The sequence below is a fragment of the Oncorhynchus keta genome, chromosome 34 (genome assembly GCF_023373465.1).
Source record: "Oncorhynchus keta strain PuntledgeMale-10-30-2019 chromosome 34, Oket_V2, whole genome shotgun sequence".
Lineage (NCBI taxonomy): Eukaryota > Metazoa > Chordata > Actinopteri > Salmoniformes > Salmonidae > Oncorhynchus > Oncorhynchus keta.
This window is the reverse complement of record NC_068454.1, coordinates 62500202-62509456: the sequence shown is the minus strand read 5'-3', so window position 1 is coordinate 62509456 and position 9255 is coordinate 62500202.

Genomic DNA, 9255 nt, shown 5'->3' with positions numbered 1-9255 from the left:
AACTCTCAAACAGTACACATAACGTTCCCCTTTTCCAAGATGGCCGTACTTCTTCATTGCTCAAAGGGATAACCTCAACCAAATTCCAAAGACTGGTGACATCCAGTGGAAGCGGTAGGAACTGCAAACAAGTGCCTAAGAAATATTGTTTCCCAATGAGACCTCATTGAACAGACAGTGACCTCAAAAACAAATAATTCTGAATGGTTAGTCCTCGGGGTATTGCCTGCTACATAAGTTCTGTTATACTCACATACATGATTCAAACAGTTTTAGAAACGTCAGAGTGTATTCTATCCAAATCTACTAATAATATGCATATTTTATATTCTTGGCATGAGTAGCAGGAAGTTGAAATTGGGCACGCTATTTATCCAAAAGTGAAAATGCTGCGCCCTATCCCAAAGAGGATTTATTAAGTACTGTAGTGCATCTCCTCCTCGTGGACTGCACCTGATTTGCCACTTGCTGTGAGATGTTACCCAACTCTTCCACCAAGGCACCTTGGTGAAGTTCCCTCACATTTCTGGGGGGAATGGCACTAACCCTCACCCTCCGATCCAACAGGTCCCAGACGTGCTCAATGGGATTGAGATTCGGGCTCTTCGCTGGCCATGGCAGAACACTGACATTGCTGTCTTGCAGGAAATCATGCACAGAACGAGCAGTATGGCTGGTGGTATTGTCATGCTGGAGGGTCATGTCAGGATGAGCCAGCAGGAAGGGTATCACATGAGGGAGGATGTCTTCCCTGTAACGCACAGCATTGAGATTGTCTGCAATGACAACAAGCTCAGTCCGATGATGCTGTGACACACCGGCCCAGACCATGACGGACCCTCCACCTCCAAATCGATCCCGCTCCAGAGTACATGCCTTGGTGTAACACTCATTCCTTTGACGATAAACGCGAATCCGACCATCACCCCTGGAGAGACAAAACCGCAACTCGTCAGTGAAGAGCACTTTTTGCCAGTCCTGTCTGGTCCAGCAACGATGGGTTTGTGCCCATAGGCAACGTTGTTGCCTGTAATGTCTGGTGAGGACCTGCCTTACAACAAGCCCTCAATCCAGCCTATCTCAGCCTATTACGGACAGTCTGAGCATTGATGGAGGGATTGTGCATTCCTGGTGTAATTCAGGCAGTTGTTGTTGCCATCCTGTACCTGTCCCGCAGGTGTGATGTTCGGATGTACCGATCCTGTGCAGGTGTTGTTACACGTGGTCTGCCACTGCGAGGACGATCAGCTGTCCGTCCTGTCTCTCTGTAGCACTGTCTTAGGCGTCTTATAGTATGGACCTTGCAATTTATTGCCCTGGCCACATCTGTAACCCTCATGCCTCCTTGCAGCATGCCTAAGGCACGTTCACGCAGATGAGTAGGGACCTTGGGCATCTTTCTTTCTTTTTTTTTCAGAGTCAGTAGAAAGGCCTCTTTAGTGTCCTAAGTTTTCATAACTGTGACCTACCGTCTGTAAGCTGTTAGTGTCTTAACGACCATTCCACAGGTGCATGTTCATAAATTGTTTATTTTTCATTGAACAAGCATGGCAAACAGTGTTTAAACCCTTTACAATGAAGATCTGTGAAATAATTTGGATTTTACTAATTATCTTTGAAAGACAGGGTCCTGAAAAAGGGATGTTACTTTTTTTTACTGAGTTTACATGCATAATCTATGAACAGAATTACAGTCTTACTTAAATTAGCCATGAAATCCCTAGTTTGAAAGCGACTGTTTATTGAAAGCTGTGTGGTGACATTTTCCCTAAACTTTCATCCACTTGGGCCAGCCCCTACGAATTCAAGATCAAGCCAATGAGCTTCAGCCAGTGGAGACTCCTCAGAGGAGGAAGGGGAGGACCATCGTTCACAGTGAATTTCATAAAAATAGTAAAACATTGAAATAGTTATCATTTTTAGATATAACTTTACTAAATATATTTATGTCACCAAATAATTGATTAAAAGACTGTTTTGCAATGAAGCTCTACAGTAGCTTCAATAGCACTCTGTAGGGTAGCACCATGGTGTAGCCGGAGGACTTCTAGTTTCTGTCCTTCTTTGGGTACGTCAATACAAAACCTAGGAGGCTCATGGTTCTCACTCCCTTCCATTGTATTTTCACTTTTACTTAGCTAGCGAATGTACAGTAGCTACTCAAACACGCTAAACACCCAGCTCATAAAGAGAGGAATGCTATGTTAGCTAGCTGGCTATGGCTATCACATTGGAACTGTCACACCCTGATCTGTTTCACCTGTCTTTGTGCTTGTCTCCATCCCCCACCAGGTGTCTCCCATCTCACCTCATTATCCCCTGTGCATTTATACCTGTGTTCTCCGTTTATCTGTTACCAATTAGTTTTGTTCGTCAAGCCTACCAGCGTTTTTCCCCTTGCTCCTGTCTTTTCTAAAGTTCCTGTTTTCTAGTTTTCCTGGTTTTGACCATTCCTGCTTGCCGTCCTGTACCTTGTCCCACCACACTGGATGATTGACCTCTGCCTGGCCTGACCCCGAGACTGCCTGCCATTCTGTACCTTTTGGACTCTGATCTGGATTACTGACCTCTGCCTGCACTTGACCTGTCGTTTTGCATACCCCTGTTCCAGTAACACACTTTTGTTACTTCGACACTGTCTGCATCTAGGTCTTTCCTGAAATGTGATAGTACGAACTGGCCATGACCGACCCAGCAGACTCAGACCAGCTCCCCAATGCTGTCTCCCTGCAAGGAGCCACCATTGGACGACACGAGTAGTTACTGCAATGTCTTATGGAGAGACTCAATACCCTGGCAGAACGCCATGACCAGACGTTCAAGACTTTGTTGTAGCAATTCCGTGGATTCCCAACTGGGCAGCGGGTCACACCCGTAATCTCCCAGCCTAACCCAGTGTCCCAAGAACCCTGCTTACCTCCTCTGGGGCGCTACGCTGGAGATTCCGGAACCTGCCGGGCTTATCTCTCCCAGTGCTCCCTCCTTTTCAAGTTGCAGCCTTCTTGGTTTCCCTCAAACCGCTCGAGGATAGTGTACATCATAACGTTGATGTCTGGGAGGGCACTCACCTGGGCTACGGCGGTATGGGAGCAACAGTCCACCATCTGCCTCAGTCTAGAGGAGTTTGATGCGGAAGTTTGGAAGGTGTTTGATTCTCCGTTGTGAGGCTGCTCGTAAGCTGCTCCAGCTACGTCAAGACTCCCGTAGTGTGGCAGACTGCGCAATGGATTTTTGCTCATTGGCGGCTGAGAGTGCCTGGAACCCGGAAGCATGTTCCTTCACGGATTATCGGAGGTGGTCAAAGATGAGCTTGTAGCCGGGAGTTGCCCATGAACCCTTACTCCCTCATAGCCTTGACTTTGCCCAATCCGGATCGATGGGCGGCTTTGAGAACGTAGGAGGGAGGGGGAATCTGTGCCCTGTCGCCCTCGTTCACCCTCGATTCCCACCTCGAAGAATCCCGGAGACCCCCAAAGTCTACATGTCCGAGTGAACCCGATGTCACACGAGTTCTCTCAGGAATCACGAGGGCTGCCGACTCGCCTCCTTCCGACTTGCACCTGGGCAGGGCTAGATTGACTCTGGCTGAGCGCTTATGCCGACACCAAGAGCTTTCTATGTTGTGGACCTACGGGACATTTCGTGACTACCTGCCATTTAAAAATCCTTGCTCATCAATAAGGGGTGAATACTCTGGTGGGCTTTATGGAAAACTTTTCCTCTCCCCTTACTCGCACCCCTTTCCATGCCATTCTGCTGTGGGGGAACCAGTCTAAATCTCTCCGGGACTCTGGGGCCGATGAGAGTTGTTTTGGACGCTACCCTGGCGTCCGAGCTGGGCATCCCCACTCAGCCCCTCTCCATCTCCACTCAGCCTCTGTTAGAGCGCTGGATGGGCACTCTAAAGGCCAGGTCACTCACAATACCACTCCCATCAACCTACGAGTGTCAGGGAACCACAGCGAGGCAATCCAATTTATGCTGATTAAGTCTCCTCAGGTTCTCGTCTTCCTGTTGGCTTGGAAGTTGCCCTGGACCTCTCCGCCATTCCCGCGGAGTACCAGGACCTCCAGGAGATGTTCAGTAAGGCCCGGGCCACTTTGCTTCCTCCGCACCGACCCTATGACTGTGGGACTGACCTTCTCCCAGGCATCACTCCGCCCCGGGGACGACTGTACTCTCTGTTGGGTCCGAAGACCAAGGCTATGGAGACATTGAGAACTCCCTAGCTGCAGGGTTCATCTCTCCTTCTGCCTCCCCCGCCAGCGCAGGGTTCTTCTTTGTGGAGAAGAAGGACAAAACCCTGCGCCCGTGCCTTGACTACCGGGGTCTCAACGACATCACGGTGAAGAACAGCTACCCGCAACCCCTCATCTCCTCAGCCTTTGAGACACTCCAGGGGGCCACCATGTTCTCTTAGCTGGACCTACGGAATGCCTACCACCTGGTGCGGATATAGGAAGGGGAAAAGTGGAAGACTACCTTCAACATGGCCAGTAGTCACTACGAGTATCTGGTCATGCCATTTGGCCTTACTAACACCCCTGCTGTGTTCCAGGCTCTTGTTAATGTTCTCCGTGACATGTTGAACCGGTTTGTCTTCGTTTACCTCGATGACATCCTTGTCTTCTCTCGACAGGTTCTCCAACGCCTTTGTAAAAGCAGAGAAGTGCAAATTCAGATGGATCCCAGGAAAGGTGAGAGCGATGGTAAATTCGCCCAGCCTATGTCCAGGGTGCAGCTAAAATGTTTCCTGGGATCCACCAACTTTTATTGACGCTTTATCCGGGGTTACAGCACCCTAGCTTCCCCCCTGTCTCAAATCAAATCAAATTTTATTGGTTACATACACATGGTTAGCAGATGTTAATTTGAATCTAGCGAAATGCTTGTGCTTCTAGTTCCGACCGTGCAGTAATATCTAACAAGTAATCTAACAATTACACAACAACTACCTTATACACACAAGTGTAAAGGAATAAATAAGAATATATACATATAAATATATGGATGAGCAATGGCCGCTCGGCATACGCAAGATGCAGTAGATGGTAAAGGGTACAGTATATACAGTTGAAGGCGGAAGTTTACATATACTTAGGTTGGCGTAGTTAAAACTCGTTTTTCAACCACTCCACAAATTTCTTGTTAACAAACTATAGTTTTGGCAAGTCGGTTAGGACATCTATTTTGTGCATGACACAAGTCATTTTTCCAACAATTGTTTACAGACAGATTATTTCACTTATAATCACTGTATCACAGAAAATGAAGTCATGGCTTTAAAAGGTTCTGATAGGCTAATTGACATCATTTGATTCAATTGGAGGTGTACCTGTGGATGTATTTCAAGGCCTACCTTCAAGCTCAGTGCCTCTTTGTTTGACATCATGGGAAAATCAAAATAAATCAGCCAAGACCTCAGAAAAATAATTGTTGACCTCTACAAGTCTGATTCATCCTTGGGAGCAATTTCCAAATGCCTGAAGGTACCCCGTTCATCTGTACAAACAATAGTACGCAAGTACTATGTTTTTCAGTCTCTCGGTCCCAGCTTTGATGCACCTGTACTGACCTCGCCTTCTGCATGATATCGGGGTGAACAGGCAGTGGCTCGGTTGGTTGTTGGCCTTGATTATAGTTTTGGCCTTCATGTGACATCGGGTGGTGTAGGCATTGTGCAGATCTCACTAGCCCCTGGAGAGCCTTACGGTTGTGATTGGAGCAGTTGCTGTACCAGGCGGTGATACAGCCCAACAGGATGCTCTCTATTGTGCATCTGTAAAAGTTTGTGAGTGTTTTCGGTGACAAGCCAAATTTCTTCAGCCTCCTGAGGTGGAAGAGGGGCTGTTGCGCCTTCTTCACCACGTTGTCTGTGTGGGTGGACCATTTCAGTTTGTCTGTGACGTGTACGCCGAGGTACTTTCCACCCTTCACCACTGTCCTGTCGATGTGGATAGGAGGGTGCTCCCTCTGCTGTTTTCTGAAGTCCACGATCATCTCCTTTTGTTTTGTTGACGTTGTGTTCTCACCTCCTCCCTGTAGGTCGTCTCGACGTTGTTGGTAATCAAGCCTACCACTGTAGTGTCGTCTGCAAACTTGATGATTGAGTTGGAGGCGTGCATGTCCACGCAGTCATGGGTGAACAGGGAGTACAGGAGAGGGCTGAGAACACACCATTATGGGGCCCCAGTGTTGAGGATCAGCGGGGTGGAGATGTTGTTTCCTACCCTCACCATCTGGGGGCGGGACGTCAGAAAGTCCAGGACCCAGTTGAACAGGGTAGGGTCTAGACCCAGGGTCTGGAGCTTAATGACAAGTTTGGAGGGTACTATGGTGTTAAATGCTGAGCTGTAATCGATGAACAGCATTCTTACATAGGTATTCCTCTTGTCCAGATGTGTTAGTGTGCAGTGTGATTGCGATTGCCACGTCTGTGGACTGATTGGGGCGGTAAGCAAATTGGAGTGGATCTAGGGTGTCAAGTAGGGTGGAGGTGATATGATCCTTGACTAGTCTCTCAAGCACTTCATGATGACGGAAGGCTTTCTTGGGAACAGGAACAATGGTGGCCCTCTTGTGGCCCTCTCGACTGGGCTGGTTTCTTTTTGTAATCCGTGATTGACTATAGACCCTGCCACATACGTCTCGTGTCTGAGCCGTTGAATTGCGACTCTACTTTGTCTCTATACTGACACTTAGCTTGTTTGATTGCCTTGCAGAGGGAATAGCTGTACTGTTTGCACTCGGTCATGTCTCTGGTCGCCTTGCCATGATTAAAAGCAGTGGTTTGCGCTTTCAAATTTGTGTGAATGCTGCCATCAATCCACGGTTTCTGGTTGGGGAAGGTTTTAATAGTTACTGTGGAAACAACATCACCGATGTCCTTGCTAATAAACTCGCTCACCGACTCAGCGTATAAATCAATGTTGTTGTCTGAGGCGGGCCAATAAACTGGGGGGAGAGTTTGCGGGATTCCACCCGGATGGGCAGATTCCGAGTAAACAGCCATACCTTCTGCTCGAGATAATAGCTGGGAGCCGGGATCCAATGGCGATCCGCTTGTCATGGTGGTATTGAGAAGGGCCGACCAGGCTCTCTTCCAGGTACGGCGATAGCGGCGGACAAACATCTGGGCCGAAGGTATGCTAACCTCTTCCTCCTGCTCAGGGAAGTGCAGGGGCTGATACCCCAGGGAACACTCAAAGGGAGATATAGCTGTGGCAGAGCAAGGACGGGTCTTGTGGGCGTATTCGACCCACACTAGTTGCTGGCTCCAGGTGGTGGGGTTGGCAGAGATCTGGCAGCGCATTGTGCTGTACCATGAGACGTGCTCATGAAGACGTGCTGTACCGTGATCTAGGCTGTCTCTTTGGCAGAGGGTAGTTTGGAGAGAGGAATGAAGTGGGAGGCTTTGGAAAACCGATCCACTACGGTCACGATGGTGTCGTTGCCATCAGACGTGGGGAGATCCGTGACAAAGTCCAGGGATATGTGAGACCAGGGAAGGTGAAGGACAGGCAGAGGTTGAAGGAGACCAGCCAGAGTCTTGTTCTGTGCACAGATCGTGTATGTCGTACACATCGTACTTGTGGTCAGTCCACACAATGAACGGATGTTCCGCCCCCTCCAGCCAGTGCCTCCACTCCTCCAATGCCATCTTAATGTGAGGAGCTCACGATTACCCACATCGTTGTTCCTCTCTGTGGCATTGAGGCGTGGGAGAAGACGGGGCAGGGATGTAACTTGAGTTCCAGCGCAGAACACTGGGACAGGACAGCCCCCACTCTGACATCCGAAGCATCAGCCTCCACCATGAACTGGACCGGTCAGGATGAAACAAGATTGAAGCTGTGGTGAAGCGGTGTTTAAGATCCTGGAAAACCCGGTCAGCACCTGGGCACCACGTAAACGGAACCTTGGGAGAGGTGAGTGCAGAGTCTTATTACATAAAATCCAAGAACTATTGGATTTAAGAACAACATCAACTTACCAACATTATGACCAGGAATACAACTTTCCCGAAGTGGATCCTCTGTTTGGACCACCACCCAGAACAATGGATCGGATCCCAGTAGGCAACCCAAAACAACAACGCCACAGAGCGGGCAGATAGAGCGGTCTTCTGGTCAGGCTCCGTAGACGGGCACATTGCTCACCGCTCCCGAGTATCGTACTTGCCAATGTCAAGTCTCTTGACAACAAGGTAGATGAAATCGAGCAAGGGTTGCCTTCCAGAGAGAAATCAAAGATTGTACCATTCTCTGTTTCACGGAAACATGGTTCACTCGGGATACGTTATCAGAGTTGGTACAGCCACCCAGTTTCTTCATGCATTGCGCTGACAGAAACAAAAATGTATCTGGTAATAAGAAGGGCGTGGGTGTATGCCTTATGATTAACCTCTCTGGTACAAGTGGGACGGTAGCATCCCAATAGGTTGAAGAGGTTAACAAGAAATGTATGGAGTGGTTGAAAAATGAGTTTTAATGACTCCAACATAAGTTTATGTAAACTTCCGACTTTAACTGTACGTGCGAAAAACAGTTTTTTTTAGGTTGAGTTTGAACGTTGTGCAGCAAATTATTTTCGTCTTTCATGCTATCTAAAGTGCAGTATGTTCCTTTGGCTATGATATAAATAAAACTTGTCACTGACACTAATAGCGTAATAGATGAATTGTTAAGTATTAAAGCATATCAATTAAATTAAATTAAAGCATATCAAAGCATAATTGGACGCTGGTTCACTTCCAACTGGGCACACACTGGTTGAATTAACGTTGTTTCCACATCATATAAATGAAATTTAATTGAACCAACGTAGTTTAGATGTTGAATTGACGTCTGTGCCCAGTGGGTTGGTTGTTGTTGGAGGAAGTCTTTACATTGTTGTTGTGTAATCGAAGAAATGCCACAAAAATGTTTGTATCGAATTGCCCCAAATTGAACTTGTAATGTTAGTTTTTTGTCGACAGGAACCTTTACAGTAGATCACAAGATATATTTTCCGATACATTCCCTTGTGAGTCGTTCATATGAATATTAGTCAGGCGAACCTAGAAGGCATGCTGACCTGAGAAAAAATGCTCAACATGTGAGAGACGGTACTCTTGTTTTTACTGTCTGCCTCTCTGCACTTTCAGTTGGGCATTTGACTGCATTATGCCTTCACAAACTGCCATTGTACAGGGAGAACTGATAAAGGGTCTACACACATACCTGAGTGAACGGTTGGTTATGTGTTCAGTTTTTG